Source organism: Parus major, chromosome 2, assembly GCF_001522545.3.
Source record: "Parus major isolate Abel chromosome 2, Parus_major1.1, whole genome shotgun sequence".
Classification (NCBI taxonomy): Eukaryota; Metazoa; Chordata; class Aves; order Passeriformes; family Paridae; genus Parus; species Parus major.
The window spans coordinates 112,149,405-112,175,311 of NC_031769.1; the positions used below are offsets into that span (position 1 = coordinate 112,149,405).

General features: G+C 41.2%; 1 long non-coding RNA gene across 1 annotated transcript; it reads right to left on the reverse strand.

Annotated features, from left to right (window-relative positions):
• Positions 1 to 7,934: 7,934 nt before the first annotated feature.
• On the reverse strand, positions 7,935 to 24,688 carry LOC107215187. The gene is made up of 3 exons (XR_001525106.1): positions 24,534 to 24,688; positions 13,704 to 13,771; positions 7,935 to 13,187 (listed from the first exon to the last, which is right to left on the reverse strand). It is a non-coding gene; the product is annotated as an uncharacterized LOC107215187 (long non-coding RNA).
• Positions 24,689 to 25,907: the final 1,219 nt, after the last annotated feature.

The window sequence follows — 25,907 nt, forward strand, 5'->3', positions numbered from 1 at the left end:
TTCCCTTAATTGGGTTCAGAGAATGATACAGTCAAGTTTTCCTGTGTTTTCATCTGATTTCCTAAGTAAAAATGTTGTGCAGCAGCACACACTTGCCTGTCTGTGCATGCATTTGTCTCCCTTGACCTTTCTTTTGAAACCTTTTGAGCTGTTTCAGCTCTGCTTTATGGAGGAGTAGAAGCATTAAAGAGGGAAAGGTCCCACAAGCCCCATGAAGACAAGTGGAAGACTGGAAGTGGAGGCTCACATGTCCCCCATAGACTGGGGCATAAAATTGAGTTCTTTTTGTCTCACCAGACAGGCTCCCAGACCTCAGCTGGAGAATCCAGGCTTTAGCAGGGGTGCTGCTCCTAAGCCACAGCTGAGGGCACATGTCTGCTGCCCTTGGTGCTGTTGGAAAGTTACACACACAAAGGTACTGACTGGAGAGGGGAAGGACAAAATCAGATCCACAAAATATCCTGTCAAAAGTAAAATAGAAACATTTTTCCCCCAAGTATTTTACATACACAGAAGTCATAATACTGCTTGTAACAGTAGTAAGAAATACTCTATCAGCTGTGCTGTGATTTATACAAACTTAACATCCTTTAATGTTAGAAAATTTAGAACTGTAACCTTCTGCCTTCATATCAACAGTCCTAAAATTTTTTGAAAATTTTATGTGTGTATTTAACACAAATTCAGCTCTGTATGTTGAATTTTTACATGCTGCCGTGTTCCAGTTTCACCTCTACTTACATGCTGCTATGTTGTTCTTTTTCACTTGCCACTTCTAAACAAGGGAGACTTTTTGTTGGTCAGTGTCAGAACAGATAAACATAAAGCACAAATCAAGACAGAGACTTAAAGTTCTCACTGGTAGCTGCTATCAGTCTAGAAGGTTCTCCTTAGAAGATAATTTCCTAAATTTCTGTGAAAGGAACATTTATCCTTCTTCCTAACTTAAGCCATGCAAGACTTGGTGGTTACTTTTATAGATCACTCAGTCAATCATAAAGAATAATATTTTGCTTAAACTGATGTTGCAGATGCAGACCAATTTCAAATTGCCTAAAAAATATATTTCTTTTTGATGCTAACACTCTATGAGAGGAACCAGCTTCTTTTCCTCTCTGGCTGGAGCTGGGAGAATGCACCTGCCTGGGTGACTCAATGGGAAGCAAGAAGGGAGCCAACTGAGCTGTGCATGGGGCTACCAGGGCCAACATATTTCACTGCTGGAGAAAGAGACCAGCTGCAAAGGGGATCCAGCCACCAAAATATGTTTATTGCTAAAACACCAGTGATGTGGAGCAGCCAGCTGCCCTGTGAGGGCTGGGGCTGAGCTGGATGTCTCCCGCAGTCGCAGGGGCCAGGAGTGAGGAAGGCGGCAGCAGCAGCAGTCTCTAGTTTGCAGGCGTGTTGTTCTTGACTGTAGGGTTTGTGCCATCGGTGGATAAGGCGGTCAAGTGCGTTTCTTTCTGGCACTGATTAATTAACAAAATCTTTTGCTTTTGTTTGGAAATGGAAAATGAAACAAATGTGCAGAGTGGAGACAGATAAAAAGCAACTTGACAAGGTGCAATTCACAGGACTGAATGTAAATTCAGTTTAATTCACTTGGAATAACTTTGCCAGTCGCGGTGGTGATCCGCAGGGCTTTGCGAGTACAGCAGTACCGGCGGCTGTCGGCAGGGAGATGCACGCAGATATACCGCGAGAGGTACACCCATCACCTCCACTGCCTTACAAGAAGTTATAATTAAGGCTGAAGCGTGTTTGCCTGGGTATTTTTTCCTGTCCAAAATGAACATGCAAGCCCTCGGGGGAAGGAGAGCGGCCGCTGGGTGGAGATGTTCCCCCGGGCACCCCGGGCTCCGGGAGAGCCGCCGGCTCCGCGTCCTGCTCGGGAGCTGGCATCAAAAGCTTCTGATTTCAGACCACACATCTTGGGGGGGCTCCCAAGCTGGAATACTTCGAAATGTGTTTTGCACCACAGCAGAGCGAGCTCTTTAAAACGGTGGGAAATGTCCCCCCACAAAGGTCAAAAGAGTCTTTTTTTCTTTTTAATGAATTACCCGTGAAAGCTTTTAACGCTTTCAGTCACGCGTGGAGATTAATGAAGCAACAGCTTCGGAGGGAAGGAAAGGAGAGTTTTGAAAGATAGTGGTTAGTAAATGGGAAAGATGCCATTATATTACCTTTACATTTCCTGGTGTTAAAAGCTGTAATCCTTGAGGATATCTGTAAGTCAGCAAGGGTAAGATGAATACTCTTATTACACTGAAATAATGAAGTGGTGGTGAACCCTTTAAGATTGCCAGGAAAAGAAGTATTACAATAGAAAAAAGCAAAGGTCTCTTGTAAAGACACCTTTTCTTTCTCTCAATAGATTTAAACGGTGATGGAAAGTATTCATTAAGTGTGATGTGTTTGTACCAGATTTCAAGAGGCTTAGAATTACATTAGGCTACATCACTCTGCAAAGAGCCCCACTGATCTGCTTGTGAAGTTACTGTTTGGTGGGAGTAAATGTATTCCTCTTGCTTGCAAGTTGAAGAATTGAGGGTATGCTGAGACTTAATCTTCTGGGTGGAAAAACAGCACCAAGCAATCAAATATAGGAACAAGTGGCCTTGGAAAATCAGATACAATACAAATACACAACATTTTCATGTTCATTTCCATAACCAAAGTGTGGAAAACCTGTTTTGTGATGTGTGGTCCCTGTTTATAACAAGATATTCTAAATATCCTACAGAAAAGGATACTTTTCACACTAAAATCAGATAATGTGCTATTCTGTGGACCCAAGCAGAAAATGGCCAATTTGAGGATGACAAAAAGTATGAGCAGTGTATTTCTGCTTCTGATATATGTCTGATATATGACACCTCTCCAGTCTAATAGACTGGGTAGCCATAGGAAATATGATGTACTCTGCATATGTATGATGAATGATGCCTGAGAGTTTTGCTGTAGAGTTCAGTAAATGCAGATTATTGTTTCAGAAGGCAGACCTGACATCATCTCTTTGGCAAGATCAATCAGAATAAAATGCTGAGCAGGCTAATAGAGGGCTTCTCAAGCTCTCCAACTATCTGATTAATTTCTTATGATTTTGAGGTAAAACTATGGATTAGCACATGAAACATGGCCCAGACTAGAAGAGCAGTTCCCAGATATCATAAACCTGGTTTATGAACTAAGCTTAGAGAGATCTTACTGTTCAATTACTTTGTTCAGGTGTAGACCAGAAAATAAAATCCTGCTTATTTCAGAACTGCCCTTGGTGTTTCCACAGGTTTTATGGTACTTTCACAATGGATGGAGACTTAGAACAAAAGCACAAGGGCAGATTCAACTCCTTATGAATATAAATCTTCCTCTATGCAGAGTCTCTTGTAATGTAAAGAAATTCCCTAAGACAGTCTTCTACTTATTTATTTTAGGATCACATGAACTAGTAGAGAATGTCCTAAACTTTCTTCCTAATTCCCAGTTTGACAAACTGTCCAGAGTCAGAATAACCCTGGCCTCATACTTCTTCCTACAGTCTCCTGCTGAGTGTAAAATATGGCTGTCTTGTGGTTTGAATAAGGCTTTTAATGTGCCATGGGATGTCACGGTCCACAGAAATGGAATACAGTGTTCTACTTGCTGAGAAACAGAAAAAAAAGCTAACCAAACTGGTTTCTTCCTCCTGAGTACATAGTGACTGACTGGAAATCCAATCACTGAGACTAAAAATATCAGCCTTGATCACAAAAAAAAAAAAAGCACCTGACAGATGGATTTAGTCTTCCTTCAGCACAAACATCTATTTGCTACTAAAACTTTAGTGACTTCACTGGTCTTGTCTCCCAGTGCATCATTGACAAACTGCAGGGTAAGGTGGATGTTATTTCTTCAAATTAATCCCTCCAAGAGGGAATAGTCAGAGCTCTCATTGAATCATGCTGGTTTATAGTTTGTACATGGCTGGGAGAAAAGGAAAAGTTAATCTGATCTGATTAACTGAAGAAACAACTTAAAACCAGGGCTTTGTCCCTCCCCACTGCAATGCTTAGAAGAGCTGGAGTGCTGACCCCATCATCCTCACGCCTCTGCCTACAGGCACAGGCTGCTCTGAGCAGGCTGGGCAGGGATTTCTGTGCAAATGCCAATGAATATCGAAGCACTTCAGGAGCAGCACACAAGGAGTGCAGCATCAAACATCTCCAGTGTTGCTGAGCATTCCTACAGATTTCTTACTGCCTTTTTCTCCTTCCTTCTTCCTGATGCAAAAGTTGCAGAGCCAAGTGAGATGTGAGACGGGTAAGTTCTTTCCAGCCCTCATGAAAACTCACCTGTGAAAATGGCCACCTGCTGATGATGAGATTTCAGAAGCAAAATAAATCAGCATTGCTTTGAGTCAAATTTTGTCCAATGGACTGGAAACCTCAGAAAGTGCATAATGAAGACCATGGCCACAGGCTTTGGTGCCATGCTCTAAGTGCTCAAGCATGTAGATAAGGTTGGTGATAAAAGATACCTTCTGGAAATCTTTGCTCTATCTCACTCCTCTACCAAGATGGACTTTTGTACAGACCTGATTCTGAGAATAACACTACTTTTCAGCACTTTCTTATTTCCAAGCCAACACTGAGATGTATTTTCTTCTAGGCTTTACAGCACACTTTTTTACCGTGTTGAACTCAACCAAGGCTGGTCTGCATTTAATAGATGTATTTTCCACAGGAAATTAATGTATTGTTTCCCCAAAGCTATTTCAGTCTCTAAACTTCACTGCAGTCTGCCCAGTTGCACGATATTTCAGCCAGCCAAACAAATCTAGTGCCCCTGACAGTCCTTTTAGTAGTGCTAGCCAAGGGAATCATGTCAGGCTCAGATTTACTACTTGGATCCTTCAAATGACAGTGTCCTGCAAGAGATCTGGTGGATTAATATCCCTGTGATTTTTTTTCCCCATCAACCCTCTATGGAGGGAGTATAGTGCTTTCCTAAGTGTTAGTTTTCTGACCATGTGTGTGGCATGGTACCCACAGGTACCAGGATATATGGTAAATATGGACAGTATGTGTATCCTGGTACCTAGATATATGGTATTTATAGACATTTATATAGATAACAGCATATTCTATCTTTGACTGTGGATTTGGATATTTGTAGAAGTCTTTTAATTTGATATTCTGGGGATTTTTAAAATTAGCATGGGTAGTTTGATTTCTCCCATTTCTCAGGAGGCATTAATAAAATGGGTGCAGCTTCACTTTCACAGTGGCAAATGCTTGTAGCAGTGACGATCCCTTCCCTGAGCCATTCTCTGTCGGGATGACAAGTCGCTGGCGGCTGTCAGGTCTGCGTAGGAAATCTCCACAGTGGTGCTGAGAATGTTTATTGTAGGGAGAGAACTTTTGCCCTGTGAAGTCACCTCCTACTAGTCACCAGTAGGTTTCTGATATTCTATCACAGGAAATTCCTGGTGGACCACAAAAGCAATCCCCTGAGTCCAGCTGCTGGCGGGGAGCAGTGGTGCACCACACTGCCCGGCTGAGCCTCAGCCTCCAGCGAGGGGCAGAGCACCTGTGCCCTGCAAAATGCAAACTCTGTGCTCCTCAAACAATGTTAAAATGAACTATACAAAGGGGCAAAGGTCAAGTGAACCATTATTGTGCTGCATTTTATGCAAACAAAAAAAATGTATTAGAGGATGTGCTTTGTATTGTAACAAGGTACTGTAAGATTATATTTAGGCTTCATGTCTTTGAAGCCCTTGGTAACACAACTGTATAATCACAGCTCTTGATGTTAATGAGGAAGTTATATTATAAGGTACCCCTTCTAACTGGGAACAGTGTAGGAAGAATTAATAACCTTCAGGAAAGCGTATAAAACCAGCTTTCAAGACCTATCAGGTGAATATATACACATTTCTACAAAAGGAGAAAAAAAGATAAACAAGCAATTGGCAATTACTTTTGTCACCTTTGAATACAAAGGCATTGCTTGGCAGGTGCCAGTCCTTTTTTTTTGCACAGCTTGGAGGGCACAACCCTCATTAACACTCCATTTTCCTCTGCTCTTTTGCCAGGGTTTCTAAGCATTCAGTCACAGTAGCAAACAAGACTGGATGAACCTTTATCAGTGTGAGATAGTGCACGGCAGGGAAGCAGCCTTGGAAAAGATGAACACCATGTATGTGGCTGGGTACTGTGGGGTAGTTTGTCTTGTAATTAAAAGACATCAAACTCCTCCTTTCTTAATGAAGATAAGGATACTGTGAAAGCAAAATAGTGACCCCTGCTAAAAGTGGATGCCACACCTCCAGAGAGCTGCTATTAACCTCTAATCAATGCTTAATTTCATCTGTCTGCAACCTCAGGATTGTAAGCCCTCTGAAAAGGGCCATCTCTGGAGTCTTTAGGATTTTGATGCTGTGCTCCTTGTTTGGCTCTTCTGAAGTTCTTCCCTGTTCATTGCCTTTTTCATCACCACACCATGGCTGACCAGCCTCATCAGGGCAATCTGTGCCAGCATGTGCAGGTGCAAGCAGCAAGGGGTCAGAACTTCAGGCGTTGGCTCCTTTAACCAGAGCAGTGCAGCGGAACAAAATTATGCTTTAAGATGTTGAGTGGTTTGGGGTTTAGGTGGTGGTGCGTTTTTTGAGTTAATCAGTATGGCTGCCTCATCTGTTTTTTGCAAAGAACACTTCTGGGAGAGGAAAACTATGTGTGGCTGATAATAAGCACTGTGGTAACCTGCAGCAGCTGTACCAGCTCCTTGTAATCCCAGAGCATCATATTTCCAAGACCAAGGAGAAAGGCATTATAAAGATGTTATCCAGAGCCCCATGTGATTTTGAAGCACATGAACCCTTTTTAAAAACTGACTTACTGAGAAGTGATGGGCTGGATAGGGCCTGTGGAGAAGTCAGATGGGCACTTTTGAAAACTGTACCCCTTATTTTAAAAGAAAGGAAAACGTGAGGCAATCGCAGCTGATTCAGCATCCGGCAGTCCCAGCCAAGTCATATTTTACCTCTTCCCTTCCCTCCCCGCACAAAACTTCCAGGAAAACCTGCAAAGAAAAGGCATATGTGGGTAGGAGGAGACCTGCTTTTAATTTCTGTACCTCCTATTCAACACAATGCCACACAATACACAGGATGCGAATATCCCAAGGCACCTTATACAATACAAGTAACAAAAGCACACACACATGCACAAGAAAAGGGGGAGCAGCAAGCATGACATGGTTCCAAAACAAAATGCAGGTAAAGCTGTCTGTAAAATGCTTATGTAAAGGGGATATGTGAAAAAAATCATCTTGCAAAAGGAGAAGTTGAATGCTGAAGAAATGCTCAGGTGATCACAAGAATTTGATTTTCATTTTGGAACAGGGTGTATCTGTTTTTCCCTATCATGCTGAAAGTAGTGGTCAGATCTTCATTATCAACAGTGCAACCAGTGCCTCCCCAGTGAAACATCCCCTGATGCTTCTGTGGTCCCATCTACAGAGCAACCTGGAATCAGCACTGAGTCCTATAATGGTTGTAATGATAGCAAGCAGCAAGTGCTGCGGTTGGAAATACATCACAACTGTTCCTCGTTTCCTGGTCCTTTGACTGTGGAGAGAAAGGGTGTGTAGGAGCTTCTCACTCCCATAGACCAAACACCATCTGTTTGAAAGAGATCATTCATGGGAGCACTATTCTCGTCAAGTGATGGAAGGTATTTGGAGAAACACCAGCATTAAAGCTACCGTCAACACTAAATAAGTGCATCAGAGCCTGAACAACAACAAAAAAAAATCTAAGTTTTCTTCAGCTCTCGTTGATGCATTGCTCCACATTTCCACTAGAAAGACAGTGTTGTGGATGAAGCACCAGGAACCTTGCCTGATCTGCTCCTGCTTGCAGGCTCATAAACAAGTTACTGATGAAAGAGCTCACAAAATCTGCAAACCTACAACCTACAAAAAAACCTCCATGTAGTCTTGAGATACTTGCAGCAAGAATGTATTCTGTGGTTTTGAACAGGAATAAAAGCAAAACATTTTAAATAAAAAGTGAGAGACAAGATCTTACAGTCTTTCTTTATTAAATGCACCATGTTTTAATGTAAAGGGGCTTGTACCTAAATAGAAAACAGTAATAATAATAATAGATGATTTTTGGTCAAAACAGCATTAACTAGGGCCTCAAAATCAAATGTGAGCATACAGAGAAATAAAGGAGAAACTGCAAGAAATTTATGTGGTGTGTAGCTGTGAATCCCATCTCTCTATTGCACATGGTGCCTAGAGGAACTTAAATACATCACTTCTACATTTAAGAAAAAAATTGAATTGGCACTGGTTTTTTCACATTTACATGTTGATGGGCAGTTGCTATAAATATAATGTCATTTTAGTGGCCAAATAGGATTGTTTGCAACACTTTAGCTTCCCAATTCTGAATCCAAATAAAATGAGCAATAAAAAATTGTTGTTTTATAGAGGTTTGATTACCACATCAAATCCATCTTTATGTAACATTATTAGGAAATTTACTAGGAAGGAGGGGAAAACCCAGCAAAAATACCAGGGAAGTCTTTTTTCATTATACAATGAGACAAGGCAGAGATTTTATATATCGGTTTTTGAAATCATGACTGAAAAAACCAAATGGCCCAAACCCATCTGCAGTCATGTACAGCAACCATGCCTTCTGTGGCATGCTCTGTTGTTGTGCTTTTAAAAGCCTCATCCAAGTTTTCTGTAAAGTATGTGTGTTTACTATATAGTATTTTATACCACTACTCCTTACATTGCACTCTAGCCTTTAATTTAGTTTTCTGAAAAGAAGGGGAGGGGGAAAGGCAAAAAATGAACAAAGTAGGTGAGGTTTTTTGTTGGTTGTGATTTTTTTTATTTTGTGTTGCTTTTTTTTTTTGTACTAGGTAAGTAAATGTTACTTAAAAACTTAGTTTATCTTTGGTGTGTGTTTGTGCATTGTATCCAAAGTTTTCTATTTTGATGAGAGATTATCTAAAGAGCCTGTCATTTGGCAGGATCCAGTCCCACTTGCCAGTGAGGTCCTCACTTATGGATTGTAGGCTGAGGGCTTCCCGCACAGCTCTGCAGAGTCTGGCTTTGTCTGGCATCTCACAGTCCTGACTAGCTCAGGAAAAGGAGTCATTTGTTGCCTGGACATTGGACTGAGGGGTGAAAGTAACCAAAAATGAATCAGTAGGTTCGTTCCAGTAAGTGATTTCATTTTTTCTTGTGTTGAAAAAAATTTACTTGGCTGAAAGCCAGTGATTTGCCTAGAAAGACGTTGAACGTAAGTGATGTTTGCTCTGTGAAAATTAGCTTGTATTATGCATCAATACCCTTTTGCATGTTCTAGTGTCTCTAAGTGTGCACTTATAAACATGTGTTTTTATAGTAAAACAGCTCCCAAAACTTATCCTATGGATACTCTGCAAATAGTTCCTTGCAGAAGATAGAACTCTTATCTCTGCATAACATTTGTTGATGTATTTCCACTCATCCAGAATCCAAATTACTTTGAGGACAAATGGTTGTAGGCAGAGTCAATTTTTGGAGGGTCTTGTCTCTTCTTCAGGAATTGAAAAAAATGAATGAAAAATTTACTGGTCTGATTACTATTAAACTTTTCTGCAGTTTCAAATTATTCCTATTTTGCACTGTGGAAAGCAAGACCTTGTGGAGGGACTGAAGCTTCTGGATTTGAGTATGCAAAATCAGAAAGCCCGAATCAACACAAAGTAGCTCTGAGATATCAGTCCATGAATTTAAGGAATATTTCAAAAGTGTGATGATCAACAGAGCTCTGTCTGCTCCATAAAGGAGTAGCTCTGTAGAGGAGCCAGAGCCTCTCACTCATGGGCTACAGTATCACTAAATTACTTTAGGAAAAATCCACTTTTTTAAGCAATTAACCCTGTTGTTTTCCATAGGTCTACTTTTGAATGGCAAGATAACCTTTCTCTGTAGAGAGTACAAGCTACATTGGTTCTGCTATGCTGTCATTCCAAATTTCCTCCATCAGATTCCAGGGCAAATCAAGTTTTAAAAAACTGAATAAAATATATAAACCCCACATAATGAAAAGCTGATACTTTTAATTAATCTTGAGAGAAGAAAGAGTTTTCTTTTGGGGCACAGAAAGGAGCAAGCTTCATGTAAGCAAAGGTACAAGGAGAATGTTTCTGAGATCTCCAGAGTGTAATAAAGCATAACCTAATCAGGGGTGACACCTTCACACAACTTAACAGGTCTGACACCCCAGTGTTTCTTTGATGCATGCATAGCTCTGATGCTGTCCCTGGTTAAAAACAGCCTCAGAACCCAGATGGACATTAATCACTGATATCGACAACCTCAGCCTGGCAAGGCAGTGGGAAATTTGCCCAACCCTCAAGCCCTTATTTTGCAGTTAAGACTTCTCTTTCGTTTTGGTTTGCTCTGGAACCACAAACATAAACATCTTCATTTTTGTGGGTTGTTAACACACAGAACCTGAACTGAAGATCAGAGTCATCTCTTTCCTTACTTGTCTGCACTGGGTTCCACCAGAACCTCACCTAAAAGTGATGACAACGATAACAGTAAAATTTGCTTTTAACTAGCTATAGTAATGTCTTCAGAACAGAAAGAGCACTTTGGCAGTTTGTGACCCATATTCAGTTTTGACTCATGCTTGTATTTCCAACTAATAACCTAAAAAAGCCCCCAACCAACCACAAACCCTTCTGTTTCCACCCCATCCCTGCAGCACAAACATGTCAGACAAAATGACACTTTACTCTAAAACTGCTGGTAAAGTGTTATGGCTTTATGATAAAACACCTGGCTTATGCTTAGGTACAATACACACCACTGCAGACTTTAGTGCCTGTGTCAGTTGCTATTAGGGGAAATGAACAGTTGACCATATTACTGACTCCTGCATCTCCCAGGGGTAAAATTTATTTGAATAGCTATGTGTGAATTTGAATCCCCTTTCCAGTCTTGAATAATTAATCTTGGGAAGTCAGGATAAGAACGCCCTAAGTATGTCACTTAACTGCAGGTGGTGAGCATGGGATATTCTGTTTTTTAATACAGGTTTTGTCCAGGAAGCTTCATATCCAATGGACATTCTCATATTTATATAATTAGAAAAAAAATCACAGCGTCTATCTAGGATTGTTTGGACAAGAATTGTATGTTATTGTCTCAGTGCAGCAGGAATGTCAGCTATGAAGAGAGGAATTCTTCACATCCCACCCATGGGAACAAGAGGGAATCTCTGACACATCCCTGTGTCCAGTCCAGCAGTGAGACAGCTTTCAGTTATTGGACACAGCACAAACTAAAAGTGAACTGCAAAGTAGGGGGGAGCATGGGTGTGTTTTGCTTTGACTGTGCTGCAGTGCACAAAGGACACATTTTCCTCCTGATATTTTTCCCCTCTTTGCTTGTGTTTCTTTTGTTTGTTTGTTTTTTAACATCAGGAATTTGGGTTTGTTTGTCCCTGGAAGACTCTGTGACTAAGCTGAACTAATAATAATACTGTAGTGAATGCTGAGAAATCAAATGGAAGGGGTCTAGTGGCAGATATGGTAGCATTAGGTAAATGGTTTCACTCAATCTTTAAGGCCTTCCAACCTAAATGATTGTATGACTTCTGCAACTGGGGTAGTGTCACCAATCCTCACAAGGCACAGCACATTATGAGCCACCTCTACCTTTGCTAACATTGCACTGACAATTGGAATACTAAATTTCCTTCCCATATACCTGTGGGGTGCTGGCTTGGCCAGTTCTGAACTAACAGTGTTAGTATCCCTATGAAGGATCTATAAGCCATTTTTTTATTCAAGCATTCTGATGCTGGCCAAGAGAGCTGAGCTCTTTGTGTAGCTGTATAAGGATCTACTTCCATCTTTAAAATTCTCATAGTCAGGTGTACTTGATTTTTCCCTCTCTGCTGCTTGCCCTGTGCTAGAAGTGCTGGATCACATTTCAGGACAGCACAGAGACCACTATATCCAGAGTATTTCTTTTGGATGGAGGCTGCCACCACAGTGCTCAAACCTTCTGTGAGGCACATCACTCACATGGGGGGTTAGACACCATCTCACATTTCCTCTGTATTTATCCAGCTCCAGAAAAAACATGGCCCCAGGCACAAAGTCCAGCTACAGGTCCTTATTAGAGAAATAAAAGCTGGGACTGTTGGCACCTGTAGTGCTCCTGCTAACACCTGCAGTGATGAGCACAGGGCTGTGTGAATGGGTCCAGCACAAGGGAAAGGCTGAAAGGAGCTCACACCCCATAGCAGCTGCCCCCAGCCCAGACAGGTCACAGCTACGGAGTGCAGCATGCATTCAGCCACACACTCTCCTTGCTGGCTCTCTGTGGAGGGGCTGGTGAGTATGTTGCTCCCTAGAACCCAGGCTGTTCCCATGAGAAGGAGATGTGGAAGATATGTGTGATCTGATGAGCAGCAGCCACCACCTCCAGTTTTCCAGTGGGAAGAAAGCCTAGATAGGTGACTTTGTAGAGGAAACTCTTCCAACATTTTCCTTCTTGCAGCTGTGGGCTGCCGAGTGTCATCAGATGAGTGACCATGGGCTTCTCCTGCAGGCCAGAGCGTTGCTCCTGCTGGGAGAGTTTTTAAATGTTAGCTGGGTAAAGTGTGAATGCCAGAGCAACAGAAGCAAGGAGTCCTGTTGTGGTGCTGGACACCTTCACACACAGAACAGGTTCCTCGGGTAGACCTTGGGGCAGCCAATACAGGCGTGTCACAGTCTGGAGTAAGCACCAGAGTCTGTAGCACCAAGCAGGGCAACAGAGCATCAGCATTGAAGAAGGGACATGGATCTGGATCATATGTGGATTTTGGAGTCAGGCTCAGTGCCTGTATCATGGAGATGTCTTCTGGCATCTTCCTGTTCCTCCTTTAGGGACTTTGTGATTGCTTCACCCCTTGAATTATACACCAAGTGTTCAGGGCAGTGGTCTTCGCAATATTTCCTGGCAAGGACGTGGAAGATGAGAGCAGCAACATACAAACATAGATTCAGAACTTCTTAGGTCTATGTTTCAGGCCCCTGGTTTCCCTGGTGTTGCTGTTGTAAAACCCCTTTCCAGCTGAAGTCTGTTTCTCCTTGAAGCCATACGAAAATAGAGTCATTTTTCCATTTGATACACTGTACACCAAAAGAGAATAGACAAATAGGTGATGCAAGCTCACTTCAAGTGAAAAAAACCAAACAAACCAAGAGGGCTAATCAAATTATGTAGCTTTAGAAGTGATTATTAGACATAATAATTTATTTTCTGGTTCTGTAGCTGTGTCATTAATTATAGGTCACAGCAGTACCTGTAAGGATAAATTTGTCCAGGGAATCCTGGAAAGCTCACAGGCAGGATGGCAGGCATAGGAATCCATGGGTGAACAGTGGCTAAGCTGGCTCAGCAATTTAACGAGCTAAGGTTGATTAATACTTCTTTCTAATGCTACCTGAATGAAACATATAGGACTTTGCCATTTAATTTGATATCCATTCATTTGCCATTAGTTTAGCAGCAAATTTAAGCTTTTCCATGCCCAAGTACTGCCTTTATATTATGTAATTTGTCTGTCTATTACTTTTATCTACTTTTAAGTATCATGCCTCCTATATGAATTATATTTTCTTAAAGAGTGCTTTGAGGAAACTCACAGATTACTGGAATGGGAGGTCTATGGTAGAATCCTCCAGCTTGCAAGCTTCCAGTACCTAAAGGAAACCTACAAGAAAGATATAAATAGAAAGGCTTTTTTACAAGCATGTAGTGACAGGACACCAGAAAATGTTTTCAAACTCAAAGAGCATTCGTTTTAATTATATTGGAAAGAAATTCTTTACTGTGAGTGTAGTGAGGCACTGGAACAGGTTGCCCAGAGGAGTTGTGGGTGCCCTATTCCCAGAAGAGTTCAAGGCCAGGTTGGATGGAGCTCTGAGTGGTCTGGTCTAGTGGAAGCTGCTCCTGTCTGTGGCAGAGGGGCTGGAAAGAGGTGATCTTTAGGGTCCCTTCCAGCCATTCTTTGGTTCTGTGATTTCATAATCCTTGTATGTAACCTATGTTTGAGCTTTCTATGAGCTTATTTCTGTTTTAACCATGATACTCTTCAGAATTTAGAATGCACAAATTCAGTAGTTCTTTCTGAATCTACTTGTTAGTATCATCTACCTGGAATGAGCTGATTTGGGATCTTGATTGCTCTGTACATCTCCTTTACCCTGGTTTTTCCTTTGTTAGTTTAATGCCTTAAGAAATTTAAGGCTCTGAATACCAATGGCATCTCATAAATAGATTTTTTTTTTCTTTCTTATATATTCTTTTGACCTTAGATCTGGTAACTGTGGGTCACTACCTATAGTGAATAAATTGAAAGGCTGGAAGATTCAACTAAAAAGCTAGGGCTAGAGTGATGAAGTAAAGGACACACTTCCCAGTGTCATCTTGATTTTCAGTGCTTGAAGTTTCCAATAGGTGTACCAAATTATTTCTTTCAGGTACAGCATTATGCAGCTAAATAAATATCTTATGGGACTACTAATTTAATAAAAAAAAAAATATTAGCAGCACCCAAAAAGAAGTTATTCAATGGATGGGTGTCTGTTCTCCATGGTCCCTGAATTAAAATTATCTTTATCTATTGAAACCCAAAATATGTCACTCTGCCATACCACTTTAAATTCAACTTACTGGTTTCTGTCTTTATTTAGTTTGCAGCCATATTACCTCATCCCAAGCTGGCGAGGCTGGGCCACCTGGGATCTCGTGGGTGCTGTGGGAAGTGTTGGCGATTCAGCATAGCAGTTGGCATGCTTCCCTCTGAGTCTCCATGGATAAATCCTTCACCACTGCACCTGGCCACCATCTGTTGCAGGAGGTGGCATCTGTCAGATGGGGTATAAAACCAGCCCTTGGAAACTCCAGGGTGTTTTCTCAGATTTCTTAGGTTGTTACAAGGACAGTGTTCTACCTAAGTAATATTTTTATGAATATTTTGCTTAAATTGCCAAAATATAGACCAGCGTGCATATCAAGAACTTCAGTACCTTCTGTGTTCAGGAGATTCATAAATTAGCAACAGTCCCATGGGTGCATTAGCTTGTAACACATTTGAGGGTTTAGCATTATTCCAGTAAGTATTGTTTAAATTGGGAGGATAAAGAAGCAAAAAAATCTTTCTTTTCCTGCATAACAAAAAGTGACTGAGCTAGGTTTAACTAATATGCTAGTAACCCCCAGCCAAAAATCCTCCTGTTTAACCAAGACAATATCCAGGGACTCAGATTTTAAAATGTGACTCCTAACTGGGCTGCTGTGAACAAATGACATTAACAGGCCAAGGGGCTTTTTTTTTGGCTGTATTTAGTAGTGAGTGTATGTTAAAAATGTGAGTAGCCACATATCCCCAGTGACTGTCACATCTTGCTCTCCAGTTTAGCTTCTGCAAATGATGGGAGTTTTATGAAGCACTTTTTTGATTGTTTTGCTAGCAAAGATTTTGGTTTCTTGATGTGTTCTGTCAAGGAGAGAAGGACATTACTGGTTTAGCTTCAGCCCCATGGACCTGCTGCTGCACTCCTATGTCTTCCTTTCCATGTGGGCTAGCTGGTGTGGGGCACAGAGGTTGCAGGGAAGAGGTAGGCAGGGGGTCACTGGCAGTGCAGAGGAGAGCCACCCAGATCTTTCCCCTCCCTGGGAAATGCTGCTGTGAGGGGCTGAGGAAACAAGAAGGGCAGAAGTGAGCTAGGGGAATGGCTGAAGTTTGTTTGGCCTCCCTGGCTCTGCTCCCTCTCCACTGGTGACTCCAAACAAGAGCTTGGAAAAGCTTTGCACAGTGATAGGCACAGAACCACAGAGTGGGCAGCTACAGGGGCAGCCTCTCTGGAAGGGAGGAGTATTCTCTGCATAAGCCAACAGAGAAAAGAAGAAAGGTTCTGTCTCCTCCATAGTGTGCATGTTTTTCAGAAGGTTTCTGGAGTCCACACATCCAAGAAGTGGTATATTTTAGCTTAAGAGATACAATAGAGGCATGAAGATAGGCAAGTGATATAAAATCAAATTTAACACGTGGCAAAGGTGTTTCTGGTTTTAATTAAAATTTTTTAAAGGATTGTCAGTTCTGCTGCACAAATACAATGAGCTGAGAGATTTAAAATAACTAAATTGGCAAAATCTGTGTGATCATATATTTGAGGCAGATTCATCTCACTTTCTCCTGCTTATCTGAGCCTGATGACTCTGGTGGAAATAATCTCTGGACATCAATCCAAAGTTTCTCCTAATGTCTCTGTGACATTGATAGGCTCTTGCACGGCTTCCAAGCTGTAGTCTGATGGTAATATTGTGAATAACACACCTTTAACCCTACCTCTGCAGAAGGTTTCATTATTCATTATTACTTGTCTCTATCCAGTCCGAGTTCACGGTGATAAATCTAGCTTATAAGGCACTTACAAAGATGGGTGTGGTGTGCTGATAGCATTCATGATTAAGTGCTTTCCTGTGTCAAATATAGCCTGTAATATACTACAAACAGGCAGTCGATTTTTTATACAAACTGATCTGGCTGCTATCAGACTCTGACATTTTATACTAATACTTAAAATAAATCTAGAAACAGGAAAGAAAGTACAGAATTATTGTTTTAAGCTAACTGTGAGGGCTTATCTTCAAAGTGACAGAGTTTCTATTGTATTTAAAGAAACTGGTCAGTATACTGGCATAAAGGTTAGAAGTACGCATGAAGCTGGAGTTAAGTTCCAGCCTTAGTTTTCACTTTTGATATAGACCCTCTAAGATGCTTTTTTTGTTCTAACATGAGGATTTAAAAATACTTTTGCTTTATTTTTTTCCAGGCTTGCCAACTTTGCGTTAAAACCTACTCCTATTGAAATCACTGGGAGTTTTGCCATGCATTGTAAAAGGTCTGGGATGTGGCAGCATATACTAAAATCTTTGTGATTTGTTGGACTACTTGGACAAGAGCTAGGGATATGTGAGCTACCATCATCAGTCTTTTCTTTCCACATCTTATTTCAGGTAACTTTTGCATGCCTTTCGAGATCCATGGTTTAATAGTTTAAAAAATGCCAAAAGTTGGGTCCCCTTGAAAACGAAGGAGACAATTTTCTATCTGAAAGTGCTTACCTTAATGTATTTTAAAGAGTTGGTACTTCACTCTATGTATGGGCTAGTTAGACACATGACCCAAAATCAAGCTGAAAACAAAACTGATTGAGTATAAAATATTTTAATGAAAGTTGTAAAATGGTGATCTGCTAAACAGAGGGCACATTTCACAATCATGTGTGAAATTTGGACCATCTTGAGGCTACAGTCCCTGCCAGGCTCTTTCCAAGAGCCTGACTGAGACCGAACTTGTCAGTGCAACACACACTTATGGTCACACTAGGCTTGGCTCCAGATGTGGAGCTAAGGGAAAGGTGGATCACGCACTGGTGTGATTGAGCTTCCTTCCCCACAGATCAGGGTGGACAGATCAGGTGTGATATTACAGACCCTGGGAGATTTCTTGAGTCCGGCTCATCATAAGCACAACATGGGGGTTTGGAGTCTGAGCTCCACCTGGGCAAAAAGGCAATGGCATGGAATTCTGAATGAGGACCAGGAGCATGGAGTTTCCCATCATAAGCCTGTTCTCAGGCCTGATGATAACTTCATAGCACAGATGTTCCTTTTGTCCTTTTGCCTAGAAGTGAAAATTACTAAGTGCAACATGTCAATGTCTGTTCATTGTTCAAATTCTGAACATAAGGAAATTTGACACTAACACAAAGCAAGCCACAAAATTAGGAATCTCTTTGAAATGTGAAAATTTAGGGTCTTGAAAGAATGGAATGACTTCTTGTGAAACATGCAGGCTCCTAAAAAGTCTATTGAATCTGTGCATTATGACTTTTCTTATTACTGTTACCATATGTTGCAACTCTTCTTATAGGCCCTAAACCTATGAAATGTCAGCAGGGAACAAGTCAAACACAAGAGAGGTCACATTATTAGAATTGCTTGCATTTGTGTTTGCTGACTGGTTTACATGTCCTTGCTTACAACAAGAAAATCCAAACTCCAACACTTTTTTTGGCAGCTTGATTAGTGTTTTGGGTGGGTATTATCAAAAGAAAATGATTTCTGCTCCAATTGACTAGTCTGAAAATCAAACTCAATTTTCTTTTTAATTAGTATAACACTTTTTGAGTCAATAGGCATATGTGGGATTGTATGTGTGGGGTGAGTGGCTGATGAAGGAATAAAGCTTTTCTAAGGCATGTGTGAGAACATTTTTTTGATTAAAAATTAAAACATACATTCCACTGTTTTAATTACCCAACACATAAAATGCTGTTACTACAGCCTTTGACTTTCTAAAGTCATCTGAATAATTAAAATATTTTTTTAGCTAATAGAAAAATAGGAAAATACTTTTAGTTCAAGTGTATTTGTTTCTTCTTGCTGACCCGTGTTCTAATTGAAGTTAGAACTGCGATTTTATGTGTCACTGGTCATTTTACTAGAACAAAACTTCTTTCCTCAAAGGTAGAAATTATCTCCCAAGAAATTATATTAAACAATATTAAAATGATGGCAAAAATCCCATTCCTGTTCCTGGAGTGTGGAAGTTTGGTGAGTCGTTTTAACAGGGCTCTGTTTAACACCCTGTGATGGCAAGGGGTGAGGCAAAATTGTAGGAAAAAATGCCTGACTGACAGCACCCCACCCAGATAAGGCCCCTGCTTAGAGAAACTTGGGAATGTCTCAATGCAAGTGCTGTGCCAGGAACACACGCTCCACTGCATCCAGGAGCGATTTTCAATCATCCAGCTCTTAAAGAGGTCAGCAGTAGCAACAGCCTGCAGGCTTGTTCTCTCCTCTTAACACAGGAAAGACTCTTGCCCCTCCTCAATCTGATTTAGCTCCTTTTTCTTGCAACCTCTACCTTATTTATAGAATCACAGAATAATTTAGATTGGAAAGGACCCCTGAAGGTCATCCAGTCCCACCCTTTGCTCCTGACAAGGCTGATTTAAAAGCCAGATGAGGTTATTCATGGCCTTGCCTCATCAGGTTTTGAAAGCAACTGAGGGTGGAGATTCTCCCCACCTCTCTAGCTGGATTTAACCACTCTTACCACAATTTTTTTTCCTCTTTATCGATGCTAAAAATTTCCCTGGATGCAAGTCGTGGGCATTGCCTATTGCAAAGTCTGACTCCCTCTTGTCCTTTAAGCAGCTGAAGATCAGAGTCATATTCCTCTCCATCCCCAGCCTTTCCTTCTCCAGACTCCTCAGCCCTCCTCGCACATCATGCCTCACAGCCTTGGTGCTCCTCCACTGGACTTGGTCTGACACGTTAATGCCTTTTACTGGGAATCCCAAGAGTGGACACAGCAGAACACTCCAAACGTGGCCTCACGGGAAGGGAAGAGCTGTCGGCAGCTCTCTGCTGAGGCAGCCTGGCATGTTTTAGCTTTCCTTGCCTCAAGAACACTCCAAATGTGGCCTCACGGGAAGGGAAGAGCTGTTGGCAGCTCTCTGCTGAGCCTGGCATGTTTTAGCTTTCCTTGCCTCAAGGGCGCACTGCTGACTCAGCTTCAGCAAGTTCTCCACCTCAGGTCCTGCTCTGCAGAGCTGCTTGCCCTCCCAGGCAATCTCCAGTTTGCATTGCTGCAGGGGCTTCTTCTGTCCTGTGTCAAGGACCTTGCATCTGTTCTGATGAACTTTATGAAGTTTCTGCCAGCCAGAAAGGATATAGGGTGTATATCGGCAAATCCATCATCCTTTCTTTCACGAGATCTTTCCTATCTGTCCATCTTTGAGTTTAAACCTTCTGACTTTTGTCAGAAGCCCATGGACAAGTAACTTTCCTGCACCACTTAAATTTGGCTCTACACCACATAATCTCTGTGTTTTATAACACTTTTTACTGCCTATATATAGGCTCAGGCAGGATTTATTAGTCTCTCACAGATGAGGGTAGGTCTACTCTCTCAGATGAACCCACTACCCTGTGTTAAGCTAAAAAGCAGCAGAGAGGACTGCAAGTGACTGTATCACTGGCCAAAATGAAGAAAAAAAACAATGAACAGAAATGACACAAACCTAATTTTCAAGCATCTGGAGAAAATATTCAATAGCTAGGGAAAATTTACAAAGGAAATATGAAAAAAAAAAAAAAAGACCTAACTAAAACCTGAGGAATATAATATAAGAATTGGCATATAAGAAATTTAGCATATAAGACATTGCCACCAGAAGGTATCAGTTCACCCTGACCTTTCTTCTATGGAAATGTCAGTGTCCCATCCCTGGAAGTGTTCAAGGCCAGGTTGGATGGGGCTTTGAATAAGCTGGTCTCGGGAAGGCTATCCCTGCCCACAGCAGGGGGGATTTGAACTAGGAGATATTGAAAGTGCCTTTGAATCCAAACCATTCTATGATTCTGTGTTGCTATGAAATGTATCATAAGCAGGACCCCATTTCAGCTCTTGAAAGTGAGAAAGAGTGTAATAACAGGTTTTTTTCCTAATGGAAAACAAGAGAAATTTCTGGACACACGTGCATGAGAAATTAAGAAACATTAATTATCTGAGAGTATGTTCTTTTTATCACAGGTGGCAGAAAAAGAACCTCAGAGGACTGAATTTTATATTGAATTCCATGTCTCCTATTCTGGTGATAGTATTCAGGAGAATTCTAAAGGAGTCTATTGAGAAGGCAGGACTTTGAGGAAAACCAGGACATTTGCACACCTGATGGAAATTCTGCCAGGCTTGTCCCTGGCCAATAGATAATAGCTAGCCACAGAATGTGTATCAAACAGCTGAATATATAGTCCACAATCTTTTAAAGTCCTAAATGTTTAAGCAAATAATTTGCTTAAAATTTTAAAATTTGCTTTATTTATGAAAATAAATTTTATAATTTGTGTTAAACTCTTAGATTTTCTCTTGAAATTCCAAGGTGGTCTCTTGCTGCCTCTTCACATGTGATTATGTATATTTTCTGTCGTATTCTCAAAAAATATTTGAGGTTTTTTTAAGATTTAAAAAAAGCTAGATTGTCATCTCTTGTGTCAGCAATACATGATCACTATCCTAATTAGAAAAGGACTGATAATCACACTAATATCTGTGAGAGCTCTTCTGTAGAATTCACCTGGGGCAGATTCAGTGTCTAAATTATAACTAAATTTTTGTATGGTCAAATAAGAGAGGAGAGCAAAGATGCAATAGTTCCCTCCATCATAATTATTTGAATGACTATGTGTTTGACCTGAAGAATAGAAATGCCTTGGAGCAGGAGATCAGCATGGGAAGGGCACAAAATCCAGATGTCCTCAAGGTATCCTTGTGAGGAGCAAACTGGAGAAAGCCTCAGTGCCTGACTCATGGCAGATCAACATGGCATTGACTTTGGAGTGAAATTGAAAATGTTGGTTCTGACAGCAGCAAAGATGGCCAAAGGCATTGACAAGGCTCAGGGGTCAGACTCAAAGGTGACAGACTGATCTAATTTCTGGGATTTGACAAAAACAACACATCTTGTTTAAAAAACAAAACAAAACAAAAACTTATGTGAGGAAAAAAAGATGGCTTGGTGTGTCTGAAGGGCCTTTGCCAGACATTCTCACTCAGCAGCGCAGTTCTCACTGTTCTGGATCACTTCTTTAGAGTTTATCTTGAGTAAAGCTCTTTGTAATTAAGTCAATACTGATTTAATCATGACAATCATAGCTGGTAGATATCCAAGGAAATAATAACAAAAATTAAGCAGTGTGCAGATCGCACCTATGACAAGAGATTGAAGAATAAAAGAATATTGCAGGGGCCAGCCATACTGCAGTTTTCCTTTTGAAACTGCTGTTGAAAACAAAACCAAACAACCAGAAAGCTAGGGCTGCTTCTTCTTCAAGATTACACATGATTTGTGTAATATAGTTGGACTAGTTTGTTAACATAATCCCATGAAGTGGTGAGGGTTTGACAGCCACATTAATACATCAAAACTTGGCTGAGAGGTTGTGGGAGACAACCTCATTGTGTTTTAGGTCATTTGTGTTCATTAGCAAGTGCAAAGTCATCAAAGCCATGTTTGCCTTCTGCTAAGTGGAGCTGCAGCTCTCTCACCTGGACTCAGCATCATTCAGATATGCAGCAAGGTTGTCCCATCTAACACCTCATCTTTTAAAGAAAATGAGTTGGGATCATGAGGCATTAGGCACAGCTCCCCTGTTTCCTCAGGTTTTCTAATTACCTGGCGAGCTGTCTGCCCAACAGTAGCAGTGGATTGGAGGAGTCTTGGGCGCAGCTGGTGGAGCCACTGCCTGCAGTGCCAGTACAATACTTCATCAGGCTTTAGGTCTCCATCCTTAGACTGGAGCTTGCTTAGATAAGGTAGCCAGTGCTAGCAGAGGAAAACCCTTTAGCATGATTCATGTGTTACCTGAAACAATGTCACAGCACAGTTTCAGATTAGAAAATGTAATTACCCTGATCAGTTGTTTACAAAGAAATTGTTTGAAGCTTTCCAAAGACATTGTTTGCCATCAGGGCAGTATCACTTCCATTGTGTGTTTTGTGTACTGGCCTGATAGATAATGATGGGAGCTCCCAGAAAATAACTCTCCCTCAGACCATCAAAGTTTTTGCAGTATTTGTAACCCAGCTACAGAATCTCATGCAAGATGCAGCAGTCTTTAAATCCATGACTAGTGAGCTCATTATGTTTTAATTTGAAAATTGGACACTTGGTTTTCAAAGACTTATGGCCTTATCCTGAACACAGAAAAATCAATGGAAGTTTTGTCTTTGGCTCCATTTGGAACAGGATAGAGTTCTTGTGATGTAATGTTTGATCTCCAAGTATGGGATTCAAGAAATAACTAGATCTAAGTAGTTATTGAGATCACTTGCAGATAATCAGATAAAAACTCAACAATTTTGAGGGAAAGAATGAGACTGCCAGAAATTCAGGTCCACTGAATGCCACAGGAAGACATTGTGGAGAGCATTTCTGTGCTGACAAAATTTCAATCACAGTCAGAACCATTCTAAGCTGGCTCAAGCTGGAAAACCCATGGCTGACTTGCAGAGCTGAGCAGCTCTGAAGGACTGCCATTTAATTTTAAATTGCAGTTCAAAACTGGTGCTGAGCTTTAATGTCACTTCACCCTGGGGTCAATATAAGAGTCAAATCTCTCACCAGTTATAATCTGGGAGTAAAATTGGTTTGGAAACATTTGGATAATGAGGGTTGGTATGTTTGAACACAGACAGGTTCAAACTTTTTTCTTTTTTTCCTTCATATTAATGTAAGGCTGCTGGGCATGGGGATAGAAGGAGTTGATAGTAACTCTGCTACACTGATTTTCTAGAATGGGAAAGTCTTCTAAATGGGAAGAGCTTTGTAAATTAATTAACCAAGAGCAGTAGAAAACAAAGATGAAAAAACAATCTTAATTGTGCTTTAACATGGCTTATTTCACAGCTATGTGGCAACATTCTGCACTGACTTATAGTGCTTTACGTATGTGCCTTTTGAACTTCAGCCTATCCTTGTTAGACCAGACTCTGGCTGCTCTTAGTCTTTGAAGATGCTTGAAAACAGCAAGATTTTGCTGTTAGCACATACAAGATTTTGTGATATTTAATTCACTAGTTTTCAGCTATTATAGAGGAGTGTCAGATGTGTGTAAAATGTATAGGTTTTGATTGAAAAGATAATTTTATTGTGAAAGGTATACTGAAGGCAGCATGCACTACTTAGAAACCCAGCTGAGCTGAGTAAGCTCTGACTGCCAGCAAGCTGGTTTGCTATCCAGTGACAGAACTGGATTGCACTGTTTGTTCTTGCTATGGTGCTGGTGGCTAATTTCATGCCCTGCATCAGTATGATGTGATACTAAGATGGAGCAGGGATTCATATTTGTAAAATCTGGGATTCAAACCTGAAAACAGCTAGTCTAAGGAGACAAGTCCATCAAAATCTGTCTGTATGACATTTATTAACTATTACTTTTCAAGGGTAAGTGAGAGAGATTTATAGTAATCTTTCACCTTTGCCAGCAAAAGAAGTAGTTTCAGCTATCTTTGAAACCCAGCATACTCCCTGTTCCTGTGCAGAGGTCTAAAGAGCTGCCAGAGCCACAAAGACATCCCCCTGACAACTGTAAGCAGTGGTTTCAAAGATCTCCTCCCCTTTCACACACCCTTTACCTCCCCCCCTTCACTTTGCCTTCTTCCTCCTCCTCCTCCAGCCTGCCCCAATGGGTTCCTTGATGCAGCCTATGCCAGAAATAAAATGCAGATCCTTATTTTAATCACCCTTAATGGCTGGGAGAGCTACCCATACCCCACCATTACCACTTGTGTCAGAGATCTGCCCCATGAACACAGCTCCTGTTGGAATTAATGACAATCAAATGTTGGCTGCAATTCATGACACTGGTTTTACAAAGCCAGAGCAAGGTCTCACCTTCTCCGCAGCTGGGGTGTGCAGATCTCTCAGCCGGCACTCCTGCACCATGATGCCACTCCGATGTTGGTTCTGTCATGAGCCTTCCACTCATTTTTGGTAATCAGATCACAGCATTTTCACATGCTTAGGTTATCACTAGGGATGCATTTCTTGTCTCCCTGTGCTCGTGACAGCATTGCATAAAGCCACTTCCTACACACAGCATAATGAACCGGAATTTCTCCTCCTACAGAAGGCCATATCCTCCCTCCAGCTGCACACATCGAGTCAGAACTTGTAAATGCATGCTAACTCATGACCTTATACAGTGCTATTACTCCTGGTCTCTGTTGGAAATAGCCATCCAGATGGAGCCATTCGTGAAATCCAGATTTCGTTTTTCATGTGTGCAGTAGCTTTCCAGTATCCAAAAAGAAGATTTCTCTGGAAGGGAGCAGGATAAAATTCTTGAATAATTGAACCCATTGATCTGAGCCATTTCTCCCATTCCCAGAACAGCATAGAGACAGCCAATAGACCACATACAGGTATGCGTGATGCAGGAATATCCAAGTGGTTGCAGCCCTGGAAGACACTGAAAATGTGAAGGGGTCTGGAAAACTGGTATTTAATGCACTGATCTTTGGAGCCTTCACAATGAGCATTGTTAGATATAGGATCTGCTAAACAATGAGTCCTTGATAGGACATAATACCTATTCAGAAGCTCAGCTTTGCACACTTGCTCTTAAAACATCCTTAGCTCAACTTAAATTTACCTTTGTTACACACAATGCACATGTGACAGACGGTTGCATTCATTCATCTACTTTATTTAGATCTTTGACAGGCTTACCTACTCTCTGCTGTAAAGCTGGGATTCTTATGGGTTCCTGAATCAATATTATTGCTAATTAGTACCTCTTGAAATTGTCACTGTCAGATGCTTCAGGTGACACTGAAATAACATTGAGGTAAAGTTAGAAACCTGGAGATCTGTGGGCGAAACTTGATTCTGCCTAATTGCCTTTTGTGCTTACCTTATATTCCCTGCTTGGACAGTTTCTCCTTTTGAATAAGAAATAGAATTTCCAGCACATACCGTACTTCATCTACCAGCCAGTAAAGACCCAAAGGTACTACTTGTGTTAGCAATCACTTGAGCACCTCCTATTACCTCAGGCTGGCAGCCAAGCTGGCAGGTCTGGGAAAGGTATGACTATCCAGGATGCGGTATCCTGACTGTACATAACGTACTCTGCCAGCCAAGCAGAGGCTTTCCATAGTGAGAGGCATTCCTCCAGTATGACAGTAGATGATAGGGACAAAAAATGACAAAGGTTTTCCCCAGAAATACTGTGTTCTGCTTTAGTCTCTTAACTGGGAACTGACT